At 42.8% G+C, this 24,573-nt stretch overlaps 1 long non-coding RNA gene across 1 annotated transcript in view; it reads right to left on the bottom strand.

Moving 5' to 3' along the window:
- LOC135314957 (uncharacterized) overlaps positions 1-24,573 on the bottom strand; it is a 103,933-nt gene that overhangs the window by 63,863 nt on the left and 15,497 nt on the right. Inside the window, exon 3 of the long non-coding RNA XR_010374369.1 lies at positions 13,247-13,415. This is a non-coding gene — a long non-coding RNA (uncharacterized LOC135314957). The remainder of the gene's footprint in view (positions 1-13,246; positions 13,416-24,573) is intronic.

Raw genomic sequence — 24,573 nt, 5'->3', positions numbered from 1 at the left:
TAATAATGGCTGACTTTTAACATTTCTTTAATTCATTTTCTTTTATGTGTGTTAGTGATGAAAGGTCAGGCTATTACCACTATTTTACACCTGACACTGAATCACAGAGGGTCTAAGTTACTTTCTGAGGTTCACAGAGAAAATCTGTAACAGAGCAGAAAACTGAACCCATGTCTCCCAGGTCCAAAGGAAATGCTTGTATCATGGGCCAGCTCTCCTCTCTCAGGTGGTGACCCCATTGTGGAAGTGGTGGTGGCACAGGACAGAAATAAATGAATTATTCTAAATTCACATACTTTACTCTGCTCCACGTACGGTCACATACAACGCCCTGGTCCATGCTCAGACCTCTGTAGTGGTCATATCCCAGATCTCTTCAAGGTAGAGAAAGGTAGAAAAATATGCAGAAAGGTAGGAAAAACAGAGCGGCTGCAGCCCCATCCTGAGATAAACCACTACCAGTACTCCGCAGCTCAGCTAAATGCAGGCATCCAAAAGAAATACATTTGCCAGCAGAGCAGGGCAGTGATTTTACACAAAATGAGTCTCAGCAGTGGGTAGCCCAGCAGCTCTGGCAGCACCAGCCTGTTTGTGCTAATGATGACAGCTGCACAGAAGAACTGGGAAAGTTTTTCACTTTGCATGTTTCCAACTCATCTAGCTGCCCTTTTCAGGAGTGCTGTCCAACTGGAACGGCCCGAGGCCTCGTCTCACCCCTCCCTGAAAATGGAAAGGCAGCTGGTATATTCCACACTGTGTACCAACGGCCTGTAAAAATTAATGTTATCCAGCTGGCCGTGAACAGGATGACTTTCTAGAGCTAGAGTCACACTCTGAGACCAGTGCATTTGCCCAGTGCCTATGCAGTGAAAGGAAGATGGGTCTCAGCCTCAGAACTCCACTCCTGCTCATGGGTCCCATGCCTGGGGACCACTTGTCGTGCAAGCATTCCCAGACAGATCAGGGAACAAAGTGTCAGACTTCCTTAGATTACTCACATGAGCCAAACAAGCAGGATTTGGCCTGAATACAGGAATCAGTCAGTTATCCACTGCTAAAATATAGTGGATAATTGAAGATGAAAGGCAGCTGTAAACAAACCGTGGACCGGAATACTACACTATTCAACAACAGCAGCGCTGAGCAGCACATGGAAAAGTACATTCCTATCCATATGAAATGGCAGGATAAACTTTGATAAACAGAATATCATTATCAAATTATGAGTCAGGTAAGGTGTCCTCCACCACACAGATGAGAGTGAATGTTGGCACCCATAGAGGAGGCTATGCCAGGAACTGGCCCCTCTTGCCTGGAATCAGAGCTGAAAGCCTGGGAGGAAGGGAAAGGGAAAAGAACTGTGAAGATTAAGGTTTGCTGCTCCTGCTGCTGGGAAAGGAGGCGAGGACAGCAAGATAGCTGCTGCTGGGAAAGGTCATCTCCTCCACACACCCCAACTTCTCTGCTGAAGCAGCAGCAGAAACGCTGGCTCTCCAGAGATCTGGCATGCACTGAACAGGCAACAGGGCCAAGGAATCTGCCAGCTCCAAGACAACTGCTTTGTCTAGAACTAGAACCTGCCCCAGTCCAATTCAGTATTCAGACAAGATGCCTGGGCATGCTGAGGAAGGTATCCTGCCCTTGGTTTTTCATCTTACCAACAGAGAGCCAGAGCCAGCATTAGATGCTAAGGGAGCCCCACCTCTCCTTTTGCCACTCACACACGGGATGCCTCACCCCATTTTCAAACACCACGTGCCTCAGGCAATCATGGTGGCTGCTTGTCTTTGCAGCACACCCAGGAGCAGAGAAATACCTCCTGTCATCCTGCGATGACAACCCTGTGCTGACCCATGGCACAGAGTGTCTGCTAAAAACCATCCTGCCACACGTGCATGTCCCAGCTGGGCAGCTCTAAAGACCAGCCCTGTCAGGTCCTGCACAGCCCTGGCTACAAGCCAGCTGATCCGAACAGGAAAAGAGAAGTGTCAGTCTCTTTTACTACAAATGACACAGCCGGTAGTGTGAGACTGAGTTTTGGCTTAAAGCCTCGAGTGTGGTCATTCCTGCACCACCCCCAAGGAACCAAAAGAGTAAAGTATGACCCCTTCCCTGCTCACCACTTATTCCAGAGTGGGGGGGAACACAGCAGTCCGGTGGCCTGAACAGCTTGCTTTTCCCTCATTCCAGCTGAGCTCCGCTGGCTGGTTCTCTGTGGGAGAAATTAAATGGCCCGAATTTCTTCATGACCTTCTCCACCACCCGCCTGCTCATCCCTGTGCACCATCTCTCCTGTCCCCTCATCTCTGGGTGCAGTGGGGAACCAGAGGCTTACATGCTGGGTGGGAACATTTCACATCCTCGTGCAGCTGCACTACGGCTGGTCCAGTTGAGCACATACTAGAGAGATGATTCAGTCGCAATAGACTCACCACAATCTGTGTCTTTTCCTTTTTTAAACATTATCATTCAGTTTCCAAGAACAGACCAATAGCTTTTATAAGCCCTACAAATACTCACCTTTAAAAATATGCTTCTTCTTTCTGGAGAAATTACTTTTATGTCTATTTTTAAAGTACAAAGGAGTTGTGGTTCTCTATGTGGTTTTACAGTTTATGGTCCCACACATTTTGCAAACTGTAAAATACGGATGTTTCCCTAGTGGAAAAGTTTCACTATAAAAAAATCATGGAGTTTCCTGTTTTCACGTGGGGCTTCAGTATTTTCTCTTTAAAAAAAAAAATCACCCCTGTGGAAGAATCTGGTGGTGCTTAGTAGCAAAGGAGCAGCATTCTACAGATGTGGTAAGTGTCCAGCAAAGCGCAATAGAAAATTATAACCTCTGTTAAGAAAGCCATAGATTAATTCAGAAGTCCCTATTACTGTTTTCATTTACTGATCTGAACATTTCTATAAGAGGTAATTTTTCACTACAAATTGACTGGTTTCAACCTTGTTCTACCTCATTTTCCACTGAGGCAGAACAGGGTAACATAGCACAGAAAAGAGTACATAGTCCAGGAGTGCTCTGGGACACCAGCACACACATGTTGTGGGGGCAGAGATCACCCCAAAGGTGATCTGCCCTGGGATCCTGGTGTGTGTAGTACATATGAGAGTGACTTCACAGAGTGGGGTTGAAAAGAGGGACCAGGCAGCCCCAAGGAAAGGAATCAGCAGGACATAAGTGTATGGGGGGCATTTGACCCACAGCACATGCTGCATAAGGTCGTGTTAGCAGAGGGACTGAAACATCTTACCCCTTCCTCAGGAAATCTTCCCTTGTTAGTACTGGCTGGAGGAGCCTCTGAGGGGCAAAGGAAAAAAATGTGCCACAGGAGAGTAACCAAGGACCTGAGGTCTCCTGGGATGTCTGTCTGGCTGATGCAACTTAGATATCACACCTTATTCAGAGCTTAAAGTGCTTAAAGGCAAACCTTCTCTCTCCTCAACTGCTATTTTCTATCCTCCGTACTTCACTTGCATACAAAAGAGATATTTCCACTCATGGCAGCAGCAGGATGGCTCTCCAAAGCCACTCTATAAGACAGTATTTTGTGCAAGATGAGGACTGCTCAATAGCCCAGAGAGAGAGAGGAACAGTCTGCCTCCAGTCTGGCGTGAAAACTGGCTTCCTCTCTTCCTCCTGGAAAGATCCTATATTACACTAATGACAGCAGTAACACCAATACCTAGACCGTGTGTTCAAAGGCCTGCCCATTTTTCTTCTAGCTGTACAAATGGGCCTGTTGACAAATATTACTGCTTCGCATAGACTTTGCTTCCCTTGTATCAGTAAATCACCATGGCTGCAGCAAAGCTACGAGTGTTCGCTTTACAAAACATTACATGCGGTCATGATCTTAGCTCTCGCAGCAGCCTTTTTCACTCTGTTTATTTTTATTTAAGCAATGCAGGGATAACTGAACAAAACCTTGTGAAAGGGATCCTTTTGTCACAGAAAGAACAATTTTTTGGCCTGTCATCTCTACCATCCCAGATGAATTTGCCAAATCAGAAAATCTGGTACTGTCAGTGGAGATCTTCCCAGTTAATTCCAAGACTTTCAATCTAGAATCAGCTGTTCATCTGCAAATAACATGAAGCTGCCTGCAGTACCTCAGGGCACCCAGGAGCCACACCAGAATATCTTCCTTTGCCTCACAAAAGCCCTGGAAATTTAGGTAAGGGGAGACAGAATTTCAGTGACTTACTGCAGCCACACAGTCAGGTAGTGTGGAGTGAGTAAAGGGCAATTATGGTTTTCCTTTTTTTTTTTTTTTCCGTTTTTTGAAGTATCCCCTGCATTCCCTCTGCAATTCTCCACTTTTTCATACTGGCTCAAAGGCTGACCAGAGCAGGACCCTGGCATTTCTTTGTAGACTCTTCTGTATATACACAGGCTGTTATGGCCAGGCTGAGCAGGACTGTGGTGCGTGAGCTGGTAATAGATTTCTCCACACCCAAGGCCCCTACAAGCTTTTCTCCTTGGGCTGCAAAACACCACAGCTTCAAATCCCAGAACTCAAACTCAATTCACTTCCTACTCCCCCTCTATATTCCTCCTTTTTTTTTCTTTTAACTGAATGGCCATAAACTTCACCAACAAATTCCATACGGGTTATGTTACAGCACCACCTGACTCCAAATCAATTACAGTCCAAAGGGATAGAGTTGCAGAGAGTCTGTGAAGCCCAGCCCTGGGGTTTCCATGAGGGACAGAGAAACTACAGTGCTAAGAACAGAGCCTGGAGATCCAGCTGAAAGAACTGAGTGATTTCACGATGAAAGCATGGGACTGGGAGGCAGAAGACCCAGGTCTGTGTGCTCGTTCTGCTGCAGGCTGCCGATGTGAGATCAATCTCTTTATTTCAGGTCTCAGTATACAGCTCCTTCCACACTGGAGTCCCCATCCTCAGGGCTTCTCAGTGCTATCATAACACTGATGTTTCATGATAAAGATGCAGAATGCTTTCTGGGAGACTAAGGCACTGTGAGGGTCTGAGATTCTGTTTCAACTCAACGCCAGAGATTTCCACTGCAGTTTGAAGAAATATGAGCATGCTGATCAGTAAGAACTACCAGAATAAACCATATACTTCTCTGACATCCATCATTAGGAGGGAAAGCACAGGAAGATGAAGATGGAAGGGACTTAATTCACTAAGTTCTGTTTCCTGCTATTACAAGAAACCATGTCATATAATCCTTTTCATAAGTCACACACATTTGTTTGTCAGGTGTACCTTACTGGGCTGAACTTAAGGTGTAACGTAAGAAAGCAAACAACACTTTCTCTGCAAGCAGTGGCTGTGAAGGATACAGCCACAGAGATGAGAGATTAGGCAGCTTGTGGTTGCCATAGATCTCATGAACAGGACCCTCCACCATCTGCACAGGATGGCAAGCTCTGCTCCACACCAGGGCATTAGTGAAAGCTCATCTCTCCTTCCTCATTTCTTCTCAAGAGAAGCTGGAAAAGGGAGAGAAAAAATAGGATTTCTTACAACCCTGGTACACACGATGCACAGCACAGCACCATGCAATACCTTGTTGAGATACCAAAGATGCCTCTGAAAGAGAAGCAGGATCTATGTAACCGAGGCAGAACCTTACTGCATTCAAGCCACCTCACTGAAAGTGCTCTGGGCACTGCACTCTGTGGCAAAGAGAAAGTACTTTGAAGGCTGCTGCCCAACAGGGAGAGATAAATAGCTGCTTTGAGGTGTCTGAAGAGATGTGCATGTCCTACCCCTGTTGTTTGGGCAAAGATGCTTCCAGTACAGAAACTGCAGCTTTTAAAAAGTGGTTTAGAGAAGTCACACTGTGCAGCAGCTGTGAACAACCTGAATCACTGCTGAAGGCATCTACCTGTCAGCTCAGGCCTGAAACCTTTGGGGCTCACTTGTTTTCTGCCAATCTCAGCAGAAGCTGGAACATTTCTAATGAAATGAAGTTCAGCTCCTTACCATTGAAGTCCTCTTCAGCTGCTTTGGCTTAAGGTTGAACTCACCAAATCCAGAAAAATCTCTGAGACTCACATCTCTTTATCCTTCGTTTATCTCGCTGAGTTGAGAAAAACAGCAATTAGCAGGCACTCTTAAGAAATAAATGGATACAGGGCCTGGTGAAACGTGCTGCATACCTGTGTGTCCTAGTGGGGCATAGCCTGAAGTCTTGGCTTAGTTTTTAAATCAGCTCAGCTTGGACGGATACTAAAGAGTGGCTAATGAAAGAAAAAAGCGAAGATTTCTGGATAAACCAGTGGAAGATGCTGTTGCTAAGCACCTGTTCGGTAAGTTAAATAAAGAAACATGACACATCACCCAAAAGCCTGAGGCCAAATTTCTCTCTGGCATAACTCTACTAAATCAATCAAATCACACACAGAATGAACTTAGTTCAACACACCTCCGCCTAGCAGCCACTCAGGATTTGCCCTTCCCAGTTTTAGCACGGTTTCTCCAAAAGAATTGCGATGTAGACCAGGGAGTTCACCGGAAAGTCAGCCTTTGTAGATTTGAAGTTATGGGGAGAGGAGGTGGGGTTACTGTTCCTCCATTGCCTAACCTGCCTTGAACTTCTCTGCTGCAGGAACTCAGAGATCAGCACATATGTTAGCGCCTTTCAGTGCATTCATACTAACATAAGCTCAGAAAGAAAAAAAATCTTCACTCGCCAGCTTTCCATACAACCTGGAAAACAAACAGCTTGGAAGAGTTCCTTTTTCCTCAGCAGTGAAAATCGTGGTAAAGCACCATCTTGATAGTTCCCAAAGAGATTCATTTACAAAGATCAGTATAGGGGAGGCTTGTTTGGTCTCCCGAGATGTATCTCATCCTCTGACAATTCACTGAGACCTTTGCTGTATCTAGCTATATGTGTATAATTATCTGCTCTGATACCTGAGCTTCTATGCAACAGTCTTACTCCAAGTAATCCAAACTATCCCCAAGGCATGGCACACACAGAATGGTCAGGGGAGAGAGGGGAGGAGGGGCAGCGGACTTCCCTCGTTTGCCGCTGGAAATCAGCATTTTAGGGCCTTGTAGTCATTTCCTTGCTAGTGTGAGGAAACTTTTTGTACATTTATATAAAATAGGAGGCCAGAAGTGCACACCCCCGTCTTACTTCCTAATATATTATGTCCTCCCCTGCCGAGTCCTGGGACTTAGTCTGGATTTGGTAACTGAAGTAATATAAATGTTAGCTAAGAAGTATTCCAGCAATATGGTTCCAATTTAAGCTTGTTTTGAAGTCTAAAGGACTAATATGTCTCAGAGATTCTTCACTGGATGCTTAGCTCTAATGTAACCTGTGCAGGAGTGCACACTGCTCTCTAGAAGCCCTTCTGTGACGCTCCAGAAAACAGGTTCCTTCCCAAGCAGGATGCAGAGCAACCACGAGCCGCGGCCCTTGCCGATAGCTCGCTTGTCTCTTCTGACTTTTGGGGCTTTGCTTAGGAAATGGTGTCATATTTTCCAGGCCTTGCAGATAAGCGAAGGCGCACAGGCACTGCATATGGGCACGTGTTTCACTCCCCTTTTCCTCTTGCTTTTCGGAGGCGAGGCAAGCCACCTCTGAAGGAAGCCATGCTCTTGCAAGCTGTTTGCACTTTACTTCAATAACATGCTTCTTGCAATGCTGGCTTTATTTGTGTAGACATGCATTCTCAAGGTTTGCCTGCCTCCTTTTCCTCCCTCACACCCCTACGGAGCCCCTGCCTGAATCCAAGTAATGAGCTAACCCATGGAACTCATTGCCCTTTATCTTGCTGGGGAACGTGCACCTTTTGAACTGCCATCTGCAGATTGTGTTGATGCACTGACTTGTTAACTGTGCCATACTGTGAAGGAAATGGCATGATTTAGATCAAGTGCTCTGGACGGCTGTTCATAAGAAACACTTGAGCCAAGCTGTTACTGCTCAGGATGTGCCCTGGGGAGAGGGGTTTCGTTTCGGGTCATGCTCTTGCCTTGTATGAGGGCAGGCGCAAAGTACTGAAATCACAGTCCTTCCCTGAAGCTGAGGGGAGGGGGGAGGAGAAACATTATGAAACCATAGAAGCGAAGCTGCCAAATTAACTTCTCACCCTTTCAATCACACTCCAGAGGATAAAAGCCTAACATTTCTGCCTCAGAAACAGGCTCAGTTTACACCAAACAAGTTATTTCTCTAATTTATCAGACTTGCCAGCTATCATTCTAATTATTGGAAACCTCAGACTTTTTATGAAGTCAGATGTACAGCGTTATTTGCATGGTTGTAACGTATCACTAGATAAATAGGTCTTGGGGAAAGAAAGGCTTTTTAGAACAGAATCTGCAGGTTTCTTTACACAGTTAGGGGTTTAAGAATGTTATCACTGGGAAAACAAATGGTTCTGGATTTAATTTTCTTTCAAAAAAAAAAAAAAGCCACTTCCAACATAATGTAACATAGCTTGAATCAACATGAGAGGAGGAGATTATGACGGAAAGCTCATCAGAAGACTCCCATTGACTTTCACTGGCTTCGGATCAGCCCTTAATTCTATATCTTCACTTGCCTAGTAGCATAATCACGGAAACAACCTTAACACCCGGCGGCCAGGCCAGGCTGGAGGAGTTGTCGGAAAGAGCCATCTAGACAGACTGCTCACCCAGCCTTCCAAAACGCAAACACTGATTTGTCCATTATATGTAAATGGATGATTAGAGTCATTCTCTAAGACAAATTTACTTTTCTGCACACTCTAAATCTGTTTAGTCATTTTAAAGGTGTCAATTATTGGAGCACGCTAAGACTATGAATTTCTTAGTAATAGCTTTAATAACATTTTGAAATGAAAAGCAGATACCTTGAAGTTGGCTTACTTTGAAAAGACATATGAGTAGATCTGGTTTTAATTTATGTCCTATTCTACATCTGGAATCCCTTATAATTAAAACTAAAAGCTGGACTACTACTTCCACCTGTCAAATGATGAAAAGATGAATGCACTAATAGCTTACTAAATAGCCCAACATGATAGAGTTTACTTTCCCGTTCTATACAGTAAAAAAGGATTTTGGACAGGAGGCTAAAGGTCTTCGGTCATTACTAATAACACGCTTTCAGTATTAACCTACATACCCCACTACTACCACCACCGGTGCCTTTTAGCGCTGAGAGCTCAAAACTGCACTTTGCACTTTGATTAGATGTGTGTATTCATCTCTGCTGCTGCAGCCTTGCAAGCTTTCCCAATCAACAGGTTGTCTGCCAGGTGAATTCTCTCTCCTATAACTATTTTCAACCACTCCACATTTTTCTTCCTCTCATTAACTCCTTTAATCCATCAAGTTTCCCGTCTATATTTCTGAAGCACTCTTATCCCAAATGACAGCTTTCCCACTGATGTGAGCAGTCCAGGGCATGTGACAACTCAGACTCTATTTTTGCATTTTCTTGTGCTGTTCCTTTATGATCCCATCCCCTCCTGTTCCTTTATCACCTACCTGTCTCATCTTACTACACTGCCCGACTCAAGAGAATTTCAGTGCACGCATTTGTACAGAGCTGAACAAAGCTAGACCTTCAAAAGATAAGCAGGGCCTTGAGGTACACACACAATATAAATAAAGTGACAGCTGTTGGATTAACAGGTTAAAACACGATGAAAATATTCTGAAAAATACTGAACACTTTTTCCCTAATGTGTTGATACATCACCCATGAGTCTTCATAGATGCACAGTCAGATTATGAACCTTTTATGGGAATCCATGAGATTCCAGCTCTCCAGTGTGAGCCTGCAGCCACCCTTGGCCCTTCAGAGCCATTCTTTCCAACGCAAGCTTGCCCATTTATCTTTAAAGCTGTTGGGAAAAATAAAACAAATAACCCACAAAACAGCAGAGGGGTGAATATATTTGCAATGTTATGCATTCATTTTAAAAATAAATGACAAGCAAAGGAGTTAGTTTCAAAAGGAAAGCTTCGGTTCCATCCCTGCACAGTCCTTGCAGCAGACAGCCAGCTGTGTGGGCAGTCTCTGAAGATTAATTGTCTCATCGCCTGCTCTTGTTTCCTCTGTTCATAGAAATATGAAAATATCCGATCTGGAAAACAGGATTTTACTCTGCTTGAAAAATAGTTTGGAAAAGTCCAAAATGTGAAGGTGTCTGCTCTAGATAAAGCAGTCTTATTAACGCTGCTGTCGGTATGATTGCTATCCTCACAGCTCTTGCTATTTTCGGTGGAAAAAAGAAAAAAGCCCAGTAGTTCTTACAGTTCTGAATATTGCTGAATAAAGTATTTTCATATGACTGTGCTCCTCAAAGGAAAATAAAAGTCTTGTCTCCTGAGTCGCTAGACAGCTGCCCAAATGCCTCCTTGGCATATTGATGCCAAGAGACATGAATATTCCAGCAAAATGTTTTAGCTCAGACAGGGAGTTATGGAAAAAGCTGTCCCAAATATTACAAATGCGCAGCACTCAACTTCTTACGTCAAAGCAAAGAGTAATGTTTCGTCTGCCCCAGCAAGTAGGAAATGATGCAGGTATTAAACATTATTACGAGAACAGAGACACATTAGTTACTGCTTATCCAGTAGGACTGTGAATGGAGCTTTTTGTTGTGAAGGATTTTCATGGGGAAAGTTAATACACTTTGTCCAGACCATGAGATGGTACAAATCAGTGTAGTTCCATCTAAATCAATGGATCAGTGTTGATTTACAGCAGCTGAGGATCAACCCCCTCTTTTTTGGCCCGCTGAGGATTGTATAACATATACTGCCTAGAAACACTGATGACAAATTTGAAACTGTGTAGGGATATGCTGAACCAAAAGCCTGATTCAAACCCAAACTGGCTACTCTCGTTTTAAATCACTAAGAGCTGTTGTCTTAAACGTTACTGTCAAACGAGCATTTTTAAACATGTATCAAAATCTAGCGGCTGCACCCTCCAGTCTGTGCCACGCATGCTGCATTCCATACAAACTCAAACCCGCCTAGTGCCGATTCATAAATGATGTGTTGGTTTAATCTATTTTTCACAGGGGGTGTTTCAGAGCAGGAAAATTAGAAACAGGTAGAAGGGACTATTATTACTGTCTCATAGTGTGCTCTTGTACATGAGGATTGGATTAAGATAACATCTGGTCTATATTTCTTGAACTATTTCCCTTTTATCACAAGAAAATCGGCAACCCATCTCACAACTGCTCCTAATTTAGATCTAAATATCACTGATGAAACATTGTACAACATGCTGTTATCTATTAAAATGATTTCCCTGAAGGAACAGTGGATACTTTTATATTTTCCAGCAAAGCCAACTACATTCCCCCTCAGCGCTAACTAGTTACTTTATAATCATATACTCAAATGGTAAAAGCAAAATCACTTTTGAAAAAACAAATGAGTCCCCACCAAATCTTCAGCTGGTGTAAATTAATGCATGTTCACTGATTTGGGTGAAGCGAGGTCCATTTGCACCATCCTCCTTCTGATTATGGCTTTGATTCACATACGGCCCAAACCTGCAAGGTGCTACAGATCTTCTGCACTCATTGGTTTTAAGAGAAGCCAATTAAAGCTAAGTCCGGGCTCAAATGCATACTTTAGCGAAGTTTTTAAGCATGTGCTTCAGGGCTTGACTTTTCCTCACACAGCAGAGGAACAATGAGCAGTTCCTGAGGTTTTCTTTGGGAAGCAGAAGGGCAGAGCACAGCATACTGTCATCCCTCCCATTTGGTTCAAACAGAAAAATTGTCAGTGGAATGCAGTAATCTTTTTTTCAGCACTTTGCAGAGTTCAAGTCCCCAGAAAGCAGCCTATTGAGTTCAGCAAATAAAAACTTCTGTTTTCTTCACGAGTCTATAATTCATTTTCATGGACAGTAAATCAGAAAAGGGGGGGAAAAAGCATTTTACAATCTCAAACTATTTTGCATACCTTCACTGCACATCAGTTTTACCCATTTCCATCGTATGGTTACCACTTAAAACAGGGGAATTAGATAAGCATACGTTCCCTGTATCAACTGGTTTAATTTAAAAGTAATTTCTACCATCTGGAATTACTATTTACTGTTGTTTGGAGGAGGGAAAAAAAAAAAGAATCTGAAACTGTAGAAAAGATCATCACAATTTCTTTCAAAGAATAACCAGCCTGAAGGAGGGAGAAACATACAAGGAATGTAATTGATTGTCCACCGGTCAACTTGTATATTTTGGAGGGAATTCTGAGAATAAAAAGTCTCTAGCAGTTATCAGCGGTCAGACTGGAGCCATTCATTTTTCACCTGCTTGTGTTTGTTGTCTGGCAACCAGTCAAGGGTGCTATTAGCAGAATTAAGCTCCAGAAGAAAAGATTACCCTGTAGGAGGTAAGATAAAGGCTGGAGAGTGTGGCTTGTTATCAGTATCACAATAAGGACCAGGTCAGAAAGGATTCAGTGTGGGTTTCATTTCAAACAGGTAATCTCTGCTGAAATAATAGAGTAATTGTTGCTTTGAAACCTTTATGTGCTGCAGCACACTACAGCTCATTTGATACAGATTCTGGATTTAATGAAGAACTCCAACAAGCCTGAAACAGACACACAGAGAAAGCAAGAAAAGAACGTGCACCAGTGGAAAATGTCTTTATCCTGTAATTCCAGGTCAATATAGTGAAACATAAAATATTATTCAGGGCAGTTTTATACCTTGATTTATGTCTCCCCTCCTTCTCAGGCTGCTTTCTATCTGTCTATAAAGTTTTGGTCTATAAACATGTAGTAACGTAATACAAAATATTGCAAGAGTAATAACATATGCAATTACAGTACATCTCACAAATCCTGAACACAAGCAATGAATCAAAGCTTTCCAGGGCTATTCCTTGAAATACAACTTTTTCTAGGTTTTATTCAAAAGCTTGAAAGCAGTCGCTGGGACAAGCTGTGAGAGCAAGATGCACACTGCAGATGATGGACAGCATTTTATGTTTTTCTGGCAAATTGCCTAAATGTTTGTCTTGAAAAGTAATTGTTGAGTGGGCTTTTCCTTTTTTTCCTTGTAAAGATAGTGCACCTTTCTCTCAGTCATCTCCTCTAGAAATGTACATTAACTGTTTGGAGATTAATCGGCAGTTTGGTTTCTTAATGTCTGCAGAAGGCACTAACCAGCAAAACAGTTGAACTTGTAACATTCAAAATACAAAGGCTGAGCTGGTAAACACTGCCAAAGCACAGAGAAAATACGGGAAAGGATTCTCTCATCTATGGCCTCTTACCTTGCAGCAGTCTTTGGTTTCCAACCTTGGAGGCATTTAAAGAAAGCTCCACTTTGGTGCGGACGTCGTCAGTCTTACACGTGGTCCTTTTCCAGCCATGGCACAAGGATGGAAGCCTGGTAGAAGCAGGTCAAGTCTATAGTATCTTCTTCTGGAGCCATTCTGGGTTCTGGATGTGAAGCAGAAGATAGCAGATTATACAGGGTCGTTACACATGAAGGAAGTTCCCTGATCCCCCTCTGATTACCACAGGCCTTGTTACAGCCCTCGAAACATCCTAGAGAGGACAGAGCCAGGCTATGATTTCAGCCCAGAAGCTCGGTGCTGAGTCCACAAACACGTTCTATGGGTATAATGCCCACTGTTATGTGATGTATTTATGAATGTGCCTGTGCTTGCTCTCTCCCTGGGTTCCTGATAGCACTTGGAACCATTCTGTCTTATGCCTGGCTTACAGTTTTGAAGAGTTGTCCAAGGAGCTCTGAGCTTGTACAGTTTTTATTTAAGACATCTTGCAAAGGCAGGGGATTTGCAGAAAATCATTTATGTACCAACTAAGGAATTGTGGGTAACTACAGAAGGGTCAGCACAGCATCAGTTCCAGATAAGGCAAGGCTGTGATGAGATGCGATCAGTTATGAGGCCAAAGACTCACAACTTAGATAGTATCAATCCTCTTGAAATGGAGTGCAAGTCTTAAATGCTTAAAATATTTTCATGATTAGAAATTTTTTTTGTTAAAAGTAGTGGAGCTGACAGAATAAATAGAAATCTGTAGGGTATGCTTCACAAAATGTCAGTTTTAAAATAGTACTTCATAGAAACTGATTCAGCACCCAGTCTATGGCTTGAACACGGCCAAGAAACCACTCCATATGGAAAATTGAGTCCAAAGGCGCAAAGAACATAGCCTGCAAGCTCCAAAAGGCATAGCACAGGGATCTCACTGTGGACAGTGCCATTCAATAACATTTCAGAGACGCCAGAGGAAGATACAATATTGCTGCTGATAAAGTTTGCTGATGACACAAAGCTGGGTGAAGGAAAGAATAACAATCAGGATACGTCAACGCTTCAGTTTGATCTGGACTATTTGGTAGGTGTAGCTCATTTGTCTATTTACACATCTTGTGATACATCCAGATGCAAGGTCATGGTGCAGCAGCAAGGTCAGTGCAAGGTTGGCTTGGCATTAAGAGCTTCTTGGTTCCTCCTTGGGATGTATTAGCTACAGTTTTGCCTCCTGAGCAAGGCCAGTCACTCAAGTCACTCCAAACCTGTTCCACTGGAAACGTTTACACTGCCTTAACACTATCTGCACTGCCTACAGACAGGTTCTAAATCCAGAGAGGAGAAAGGAAGTGGCCTTGAAGGAAACTCAGTGTTCTGGCCTTTTAAAGTTGGTTACTGAAACAATTACTGCTTGTGTCTTGTATTTTGCTAACCTATTCCATTACTTCTTTTGCTTCTGTGATACCTTAGAGGCAAAGAAATCACCACACATACCAGAAAAAAGATGGAAAGCTCCTCATTCATAATAAAACTTAGATTCTAAAACGAGCTCCACAGCAGCAGCCTCCAGGCTCTCCTGACTCCACTGAAGTCACTGGGGAGCACATGGACTTGCCTACAGAAGGATCATGGCAGATTTGAGTATATGAGCTGAGGGGGCTGATCCTAGTAACACTTCATACCAGGCATAGAGCCAGGTGCACAGAGATATTCAAACTAAATCCTAATTAAGTGTCTGAATTCCCAGTGAAATCCATGGGTAGTTAGATGCCTAAATATCAATGTGGATATTGATCCAGCTGCTTATCACTGAGAGTTCACCACCAATTTCTAGAGCAGATGATGGCACTTGCTATTTTATTCTAATTTATCTGTCTTTCTTGACTGTGAGAGAGTAAACTCTGATAATGATTGTACTATCATTAAATGTACATACACTAGCATTTTCTCAAAGGAAACAAATGACTTTTATATCTAAGTATGAACCTGAACTTGAGCAACACAGGGAGAAAATTACCACATTGCTAGAAAGCACAAGGCTTGAAAGTTTTGGAGAATATATCTATAAAGCCTTATAAAGGAACTGGAAGATCTTAAAGGGGTTGATATAGTCTGAAACATGACAACCTATATGCTTTTTGCCACATTACCATTGAAATTAGCTGATAAAAATATTTGGTGAATAAACCAAAATAACAACATTCTGACTTCACACAAAAGGTATGCTCAGCTTCTAACAGGAAATAAGAATCCCGCACCTATTAGATCATATCTCTGCTACCCACTCAGAGTAAATGATTGATATAACAGACATGTTGAATCAAGACGCTAGTTCATTCTTTTCTTTTTCTACACAGTCACTTTCAGCCAACAGATTTTTTTTCCCCAGAATATCTGCGATTCCTTAGATTCTTTGAGGCTATTCCCTTAATAATTGGAGGAGCTGCTTGAGCAAAAAGCTGCAGCACAACGCTTTCTCTCTGCTGTAAGAGCTCCCTGGGTCAGAGGCATACACAGTCTGTCTGTGCTGCTGCAATGAAACCAGCCCAGCTTGAGAAAGTATAAACACTGTGGTGGGCAGAATAGCCAAAAGTAGGGGGCCTGGAGGGAAAACAGTCGTGTCGCTGTTATTTCTTTAACAGATTAGGGTCTGATCCAGGTCCCACTGAAGTCACTGACAGAGTTCCTATCAAGTTCAACAGAAGTGATCTTTAAAAGCATATTTTCTTGCCAACTATCTGAGCAATATGGCTGGGCCCTACAGATTTTCACGGCAAAGCAAGTAATCCTTCCCCACCTCCACTGTTCTTCAGAGAAGCAGACCTTCTTTAAAAGAGCAGCATCTTCAGGAGGTAGGATCCCATCAGCATAAATATTCCTCCTGTCCCCCGTCACCTTCCTCTTCTTTGCATACTAGGACCACGGCGGGGATTTTCAGTTTTTTTCAGATGTGGGACACACTTTTAAAGAAAGCATCTACTCTTCTCCACTTTGTATTTACATGAGCTTTTGCTCTTCTTACTCATACCTGGAGACAAGGAAAGGGAATCTGCAGAATAATGACTAGAAAGTTGTTTATCTCTGCAGTTTAGCAGGTGAAAACAGCTACACCACACAGACTTCCACAAACCATGAGTAGGTGCTCAGGAGCCACAGGTTTTTTAACCTTTGGTTAGCTCATCCTCTAACTTCTGGCATCCTGGCTCCCCCCGACACCGTGCCCAAACGTGGGGAGGCAGTTCCAACCTCTTTGCACTGGACTGTACTAGCGCACGGGTGTCAGCTGAAGACGGGTGGGAAGTGACTTAGAGCCATTGCTGAGGTATAGCTCAGAGCACCTGGATATTTTGAGTTTTGAGCTCACGTTGGTAGCACAGCTGTTCAATGGACATTTTACACCAAGAAAGTTGTCAAAAGGCAGAGGTAAAACCACACTCACTATTTTATTAAATTACTTGGGATACAACAAAATGGAGCTCCAAGTCTTTCAAAATACAGAACTGTCTTGTTGTTTGTGTTCCTTTGCATCTTAAGGGGAGAAATGAGATTTTATTGAACAGTTAAGTGTAACGGGAGTGACACATTTGAGAAAAAAAGTGCCCACTTCGTTAGTATTTCAGAATGTAACTCTAAATTAGTAGAAATGTAGTACATTAAGAACGTAGGAAGAAATTTCTTAATAGTGTAAAAGAGAGGGTATATTAGTTTGGATTATCCCAAGGGGTGTTTGTTTCTCACAAGACTCCAGCAAATTCTTTTCCTCTTTCAACTCCCAAATCAGCATACCTTCAGGAAACACCTACTTTTCCCCCAGTTACTTTCTCCTACCTCTAATATGTTCTTAGCTTAAGACTGAGGAGCTTGCTCTTCCCCGAAATGGAAAGAACTATGTAGGGATTTCTTCAGAATAAATCCTATATTTGTTAGGACTTAGTATGGATGAAAATAAATGAAATAAATAGAACAGCAGAAACAAAGGCAATGCTGTTTTCTATTGCATATATGCTGGCTGCATATTCAGTGTTTGTTATCAATAACATTTATTCTTGATAGGTTCTTGAAAACAGTCCATGTACTGCCTTCCTATTTCACCTTACTGCAACAGGTGTTAAACAAAAGCCACTCACCTGAGTGTACGCTTGGATTTATGATTTATGCTGGATTTGTGTGAATGAAATGACAGATGGACACAGGAATTGTGGGCAACGCTGTGAGAATTCACTGTAGTTTTGAAAAACTGGATGTTAAGGATAATCAGGTTTTTAAGTTCAAAAAATAGTATTTGATTTGTTCTAACTAAAAATACTTTGCTCCAAGGACGCTATTTGTTTTCTACCACTGTCAGTGTGAAAAAGCCTAGATCTGCAGAATCTGGGCAGATCTTACAACCAAACTATTCTGAGAAAACAAATCTTAAAAACAATATATGCAATACAACTGTTTAGTAGTTCCCCAGGGCTTACTGGTGCTTACTGCCAGCTCTCAGCTCTTTTTGTTTTAAGCAGGGAGGGCCAATTTCTTTAGATTACCTTATACAGTATGTAGGTCTCTCTCCCCTCCGTGCTGTCACCCTAGATGGCTCTAACAAGTCTCCCGCTGTCACATTCTTGTTCTCAGGAAGATCTGTTAACATTTTTGTCTCCTTTTGATCTCTAGACCCTTCTCCTGACACTTTTCACAGCCTCCTGAAAATGGGATTCTTGAAGTCAGTAATCTGCTTATTGTCTCTCTAGTGTAAATGTAAATGTTTTTCATCTCGGAAGCTATTTCCTTATTTGTTCTTTTCACATTTCCTATTGGATTCAAGTGACCTGGGATTTAATAATCATTCCACCACCTGAAATGAACACTAGCACCTGCTTACCGCTTTGTATCCAAGGTGCCTATCAGTATTCTGGGATTTATATCTGATAGCTCCTTTCCTTTATACTGTTTGATCAGTTTAAGAATACAGAGGTGCTACAGCTGCCAGTGGGTTTTACATGTGAAGCCACACTTAAGGATGTGATAGTAGATGAGACTTCTATTCAAAGGGAGTCCCACCGGGGCCTGTAAGGGTCCACGCCTTCAGACCCTGTTGCAGGATGGAAGCCTAAACAAACCATCTAGCACAGTAAGGAAATACTTCTCAGCCTATTATATTCCCCCCAGCACCACCACCCCTCCAATTGGTTAAAATAGCACAGTATTCCGTACCACAAAAGACTGTAATTTGTAAGGAATGCTAAGCACTTGGAAAGCACAAGGGGACACTGAGAGTGGGGAGGTCCTACCCCATAGACACTCTGTCCCTTTCAAACCATGGGAATACAGGCTGCCTCCCTCCATGTGAAATGCAGCCTTAAGAGATGAATGCTGTTCTTAGCCTGAGCAAAAATAAAAAAGACATTTCCAAAACTGCACAGCTCTCCCTCAGTCCAGAATCTTTCTTTTAAAACAATGGAGCCTTTTATAGGTTGCATACAAAGGAGGAACATGGAAGATAAGTTTACTCTTGCTCCCCAAATGAAATCTGATTATATGCCAGTGTTCAGCCATATGGAACGGAGAATGTCTCAACTCTAGGGACATTAGACCCCAAATGGTACCTACCGCCACCTCCAACGCTATCTGGCATTGAAGGAAGACTAAAGAAATAAGAGGGACTGACTCTCCAGTTGATAAGAACAGGAACAATCAACACAAGGACCTCTGGACAATCAGGCATTGTCCTCACCAGCTACCTGCTGGAGAACTAGCATGCATGTTAGTTCACAGTTGTCCAATGGTTTCGACTGTCTCACACTATTTTAAGGGTTACACTGGTTTTAAAACAAGCAAAACCAGTTTATTCATGACAAAATTCTGGTTCAGGAGACAGGTACTGTGTTTGTTTTCTGCTCTTCTGACTGTGGTGACACTGTGCAAAGAGACAACTTTCCACAGTTCTGTGTGGATTTTCTGTGCCTTTTGCTGATTTTTTTTGCTGAAACCCTCTTGCATCCTCAGAGTTTCACAGCAGTTGTCTCCCCCACTCATATTCTCTTCTTGTACTGGACTGCCAACGGTGATAGCTAAGCCACAGCACCCATGCTACTGCTTCTGCTGCGGAGCCGTGACTGGGCGGACAGTGGGAATTGGCACCCTTTTCAGTTGCTGAAGGCTAAATGCCATAAGGACCACAAGTCAGAAGCAGAAGATAACTACAAGCGAAGACCAGGAATTAAAACCTGCATATGGATTTTACACTGGTGGCAGAACCGTAGCAGAACGGTATCTTCCTACTTCCACCATTCAGTCTTCTTGCTGGCCTACCAGAAAACCTACTGCTGACATTTTTATTTTGCAGAAAGACTGAAGAAGGAAAAAGTCTCCACTCAAAGACCCTCAAAAAATTAAACCATGATTAGAAAAGCAAAAATACAAAAAGAATTGGTATTACTGCTATTACTCATTGTATCGCTCCCTCATAAGGCAAGAAAAATGGTGCAGTTGCCATAGTCACAGGTGAAATCAGTTAGTCATAGTACCTCTGAGAAATTCCACAGGATTTCATGAGCTATGCAGGTCAGGTAGGATCAGGTTTCAGACAGCAATCTCTGAAGAACACCTAAACTGCTGCAAGTGATGCTGCTGAGCCAGTAGCTGCATCCTACTTTCTAAATCACTGCAGAGTAGATGACCCAAAACAGTATTAACGGCAGGTGCTGACAGGGATGCTATCTTTCACATGACATGTAAAATTCAGCAACTTAACACTTTTGGTCATTAAAATCAGAAGGTACCTTTCGCAGGAAAAAGAATACTAGTTGCAGTGTTTCAGCTGAATTCCAACGCATTCAGGTTATGCTATCCTAGGAGCAGGGAGGCAGGTGGGACTTGCACGGCAATGGGAGCTTCACCTTCAGTTGTTTTGAAGATCATTAAAAAATACCACTGCCAGAAGAACCTCAAAGAATCTGTACATCCGCAATTCTTCCATTTCCAAATCCAAACCCAGGAATAACATAAGGTGAGACTCACAGGCTGTGGACTATTGCTCTGTGATCCGTGGCCTCTTGGGAAACAGGAAGTCAGACAACCTTCTGAGGCGAGCTCTGCTGGAAGGAAAGAATCCTTCATGCCATGGGATTCTTTATGTGTTCCCTGGCATTCCCCTAAGCCCTGATGCAATTCACTCAGCCTGCAGGAAAGTTTTTGCTCCACCTGGCCAAAGAAAAAGCGTAATTTTCTTCCAGAGTGGTGAGTTGGTTCAGTTTTTCCTATGCGGTCAGGCAAGCTCTGCTGCAACAGAGGAAATTGATCCGCATAGTTGGGAAGAAGGGCAAGGAAGAGGAGTGAGAGCACCGGTTTCACCTGAAGCGAGGTGTTGGACTGGTTCAGTGTTATCGTGCAACTTCCCTGATGGTCTCTCTGAAGAGCAAGAAGATGGCTCTGTGCATAGATGTCCTGAAGTACCATCTAGAGGAACCTCTCTTCCTCAGAGGAGAGAGTAAGCCTAGTGCACCAACCTTCCTGACTGTACTTAAATCTTTTGCCTAATAAGGACAGAATTAAAGCATCTCCATTAGATGAGGTAAATATGGGCCATGGTATCTATGCCTTAATTCCCTTTTGCCAAAAGGTCGGTTTAGATGGACCCAGAGGGAGGACTGTGTTATACATCTCAGTGGAAACAAAAAATCATACTTTTCCCTTGAATACATGCTTTTTGCTCTTCTGACCAGGCACACCTGTTTTCTCTACTAACTCAAATCCTTGCAGCCACGTGTGCCCAGGGGATGGGGGAGAGCGTAATAAATAGCAGGAGCAAATCATTTACCCAGTAAAGAGCATTCCATGCTTTCTGTATGCAAATTCTGCATAAAAATTCTACATATATGGTGCAGAACTGCTCTGAACTGAACTCTAAAAATGTTTAATGCAAACACAGCTGTATCAAGTGTTGTTCTTTCCAAGACTCCATTCAGTTTGATAGTTATCACTATGCCAACGGCATTCCCAGTACAAACCTCTCTTTCTGAGACTTTAACAACTGCTTTACACACAAGAGAATTTCGCTTCACCCTGAAACTCAGTGCTCTGGATCTCTACAAAATGCATGTTTCTCCCTTCTAATGGTACCAAGTGAGCCCAAATCAACTGCAACAGATACTGACCAAAGACATTTGGCTAATGTAGGTTTTTAAGAATTACAAATATTTTTAATTTAAGAACACATTTATAACATCTCTGGTCAGCAAAATATGGTAGTGCCTCTGATTACACACTCAAATCTCACTGCTGTCAGAAGAGATATGATATATCTCAGCGTACCTAAACCACAGTATCTGGTAAAATTCACTAAAGTGTTTTGAATTGTAATAACACCTTATTCAAATATCAGTTTTTGAGGGCTGAGGTAGATCAGAGAATTCCTACAAAATGTTAGTGTAGTATTTTAGTTGAGTGGTTAGATTGTTATTTGTATTAGCTTTTAGGAAAGACATGGTTTTCCTCCAGCTACAGAGGAGGTTTTTTTAAGAATCAGAAGTCTCTTAAATTTAGCACTCTCCAAAACTAAAGGGACAGCACTTCACTTATACTTCCTTCAGGGGGCTGATCATAGGATCTAGCTGTGCATTGTGTTCTTGAGAAAATATCTAAAATAACTCAGCAGCTGGCATTTTCAAATGTATTAGGGACAGTAAGGTCGGCTCCCCCACTGAGGTCTATTTAACTCAAATCAGAACCTGAACTGTTGATTATAGAACATGGTTTAATATTATGTGCATACACGTGATTTAAAAAATCTGAGCTGGAACATTCTTATTTATTTCACTGAATGCCTACAAGGGAGACGGGAGCTTATTGCTCCATTGCTTCCCTGCGTGTTCCTCCACCCTCATCGAATCGATGCCCATGTAGGAAGCAGGGATGGCAGCCTTGTCTGGGCTGCCGCTCTGCATCCCTTTCAGATGGGTGGATCTTTCAGGATCATCCTTCCCAGCACACCAACCAGCACCACAGAGCTAATGAGGTGGAGCAGGTCATCTGCACACAAAAAAAAGAATGGGAACAGACCTCCTTCTGCTCTGAAGCAGAGACAAGCCTGTGCTGCAATGTGTATTAGTGAAATGTAGCATAGTATCATATCTAATATCAAGTCGCAAGAGAAGGTAATTCATAGAACGTCCTAAGAGCACATATCAGTATTATTGTTGTAAACCCTGATCTTACAGTTCAAATTCCACTTTTAGAGTGAAGTAAACGCTCCCCTACACAACTTCAAACCACTCAGGATAGCCTCTTACTATAGCTCGTCCTCTCTCCCTCATTAGCTCACCAAGCAGCAGCATCAGAGGCAAGTGGGGGGTTACTGATGCATTGCAATTACAAACTGAGAGTCTGTCACTGGGGAAAGCAGAAGAGAAGCCTCTAATTAACGTAGGCCAGTTACTTTCCTCTCTTAACGCTTCCTTTGCTGAGGCACAAGGCGGAGCTATGGTAAGGAAGTCCAATAAAAAGCCTGGTGGCTATTTGCGCCTCTGTGACTGGCAGTAATTTAAACAGGTTTGACTCTATCTGGGCACAAATACAGCTTTGAGAAAAGCAGGAAACAAAGGCACACAGGCCTGTCCACTAGAAACCAAGTTATCAGCCCCTGACTCCTAATGGTGAACATGCAAACAGTCACAACTATGGCGTACTGGTCTGACCTGGCAGCAGGTTTGTTCCATGGTGTCCCTGCCCTCAGTATCACATACAGAGACTGTGCAAAGCCCACCCTCAGGGTCTTTTGGGGTTTGTGTGATTGCTTTTAGGATTCTTGTGTAGTTTGCATCAGGTACAAAGATATGCTGTATGTTCTGACTTTGGTTTCCTAAGCTTATCTGTAACCCTTTACAAGGGGATGGTACAGAGGGAATACAAATTCTGAAGAGCAAGTGGCCGGCAGTGGAATTTCTGAGAACATTCCCAGAGTTGAGCTTGAGGCTTTGCTTTGTAGGGCAGCTTCCCATCAGCACCACAGATGGACAGAGGGTCGTCAGCTATGTGCCACTACAGTGGATGTGCCAAATTTTGTTTCCTCCCTCAAAAGAGACATATTTTTGCCTTTATGAAGTACAAGGTAATAGTTCAGGTGGAGGAGAAAGTTGGCAGCTGAGAGAAGCATCTTTCCTCAAGAGACAGGTCCAAATCACTCCACAGGGACTCCTACACGCTCTCCCAGAGGAATCACATAAAAAGCATAGACGAGGAAACCAAAGATGACTAAAACCAAATCACAGCTAGGAGGATGCCCGAAATCTTTACCCCTGGGTGTGTTTAATTGTACCTGACATTGTAGACATATGAAGAGACTGCCTTGCAAGAATAAGGTGGGGGAACTGATTGAGAATTGTCACTGGCTCAAACCAGACAGACTTCAGAGGTCAGACACAACCCTCAACTTGCCAAAGTCAATAGATAGTTCTGTCTGAGAACTCTGTGAAGGAAACTGATTAAGATGATCTGCAAGAGACAAAAGACAGACAACAGAAAAGCTAATAGTTTTCCAGGAATGAAGGCAACATATTATTACAAGGAACATGGAAGATTCCAAGCTCAGGAAGTACTACTTTGGTTACAGTCCACATTGACACCCATGACATTACACCAGGCACCATCCCAGAGCTCTTGACAGACTGCAGAAAAGGGTTTTTAAATGATATTCTCAGAAAACTTTCCAAGCAAGGAAAAGAAGAGTAAGAGAAAGTTTAGCTCATTAAGCAAGCAGCGAAGGAGGGGAAATCTGGTTTTGTTGAGCAGTGGAACGACTTTTACAGAGAAAGGGGTTTTAGCCTCACACAGAGGGTTAACAGCCTCCTGCAAGATAGGCTGAGAATCTCTTATCAAACTGTGTAAATGGTGGTTGAGGTGGTTGATAATGATGATGATACAATCATCATCATGTGATAATCATGATACAAATGCATAAATGTGTGTGTAACTGGACAGGGTTCAATCAGCAAATAGCACTGCGAGTCAAGGCATTATCTAGCCTAACAATATGTCACTGCTCCTTTGCTGCAGGTTACAAAACCACAGTCCAGCCATTTCCTGGCTGGACAGTTGCATGTTACACAAGACAGCTATTTAGCTGCTGAAAAAGGGTGGCAGGACTGTATAGTGGGAAGTAGGGAGGGGCAGAAGTACCTCTTTCAACAGAAGGGCAAGATGTTAGATCAGCTCAACTGTATCATATAACTTTATCCTCAGATTTCCTAAAAGGAGAGGAGGAAAATCAGAATTTAGGTGGTCTGAATTACTCTCTAGAGATTTCTCCCTAAATTATAAAAGGAACCTAATGTGAT

This window comes from Phalacrocorax carbo, chromosome 9 (assembly GCF_963921805.1).
Source record: "Phalacrocorax carbo chromosome 9, bPhaCar2.1, whole genome shotgun sequence".
Classification (NCBI taxonomy): domain Eukaryota; kingdom Metazoa; phylum Chordata; class Aves; order Suliformes; family Phalacrocoracidae; genus Phalacrocorax; species Phalacrocorax carbo.
The sequence above is the reverse complement of the archived record's forward strand: the minus strand, read 5'-3'. Positions and strand labels throughout refer to the sequence as shown.